We start from the raw sequence: 1,089 nt of genomic DNA on the forward strand, positions 1-1,089 counted from the left end.
TTTGCTTTTCCTTTTTGTACTGTACATCTGCGTAATAACAAGGCAGCCAGATTTACTAAATACAAACGCGTTACAGATCCTGTCTATACATCACTGCCATTTCGAAATATAAACATGATATTTACGAAACTCAAGACTTACTGCATTATTGCTGCAAACTGCTGTGAAATGAATTTTGAGAGTAACCTTTTTTTTAACAGTGTTATAATCACGGTGCTATTTGCACCTCTAGAATAGTGGTGGCCACCCCACACCAAACACCGTGCTTCTTTTGATTCGTCCAGAGATCTTTTGCGAACAAATCGTGATTCGCGATACACTTATTGGCCACCACTGCTCTAGAAAGATACTTTGTCGGAAGCAATCCAGTGTCCGTGCTAGTTCTGCAGACAGTCTCCCATGCATATGAAGTAAACATTAATTAATAGTACATTTTTAATTGATTACCGCATGTTGGGAAAACAAATGTTATTTGATTACCTTTTTTGCACAGTTTGCACAAGTAGACTAGTGTCCCACAATCATGTACACATTATACTAATACATGATTTCTGTATGACTGTTTACTACAGGATTCCCTAATTTAGCCTTCTGTTCACTTTAAGTACAGAAATACACACAATGATATGTTTGATCTCATAAAGCGGTTTCTTCAACTTTTCAAACCTCTTGTTCTAATCCCTGCAGATGCACACCTAACTGTAGAAAACAGGAAAGGGTTCAATGCAGCCTAGCTGCAGTTAATAGCCATTTCTAATTACCCCAGCGGTCACCAGGCAGCCTTTACACCCCAGTATCCTACAGTGTTGCAGACTCGCTGAGGGGAGCACAAGAAAGGAAAGGTCTTAATCTTCCATTAATCCCTAATTCCGTGAGAGAAAGGGAGAGACCATTTTGAAACAATTGAAAACAGCGCTCAGCAGAGCAGCTCCAGATATTCAGTGAGGAGAAATCTTCCTTTCTCTTTTCTCAAGCCCAGCTTTGAAGCTGGGGACTGGTTAATGCTGTTAAAGTAAGATTAATAGCTGAGTTTAGCTGGAGTGAGGCAGCAGAGAAGGCTCAGTTTTTGTGGGCAGCTTGCCAGCCTTC

The sequence above is a fragment of the Polyodon spathula genome, chromosome 36, assembly GCF_017654505.1.
Source record: "Polyodon spathula isolate WHYD16114869_AA chromosome 36, ASM1765450v1, whole genome shotgun sequence".
Taxonomy (NCBI): domain Eukaryota; kingdom Metazoa; phylum Chordata; class Actinopteri; order Acipenseriformes; family Polyodontidae; genus Polyodon; species Polyodon spathula.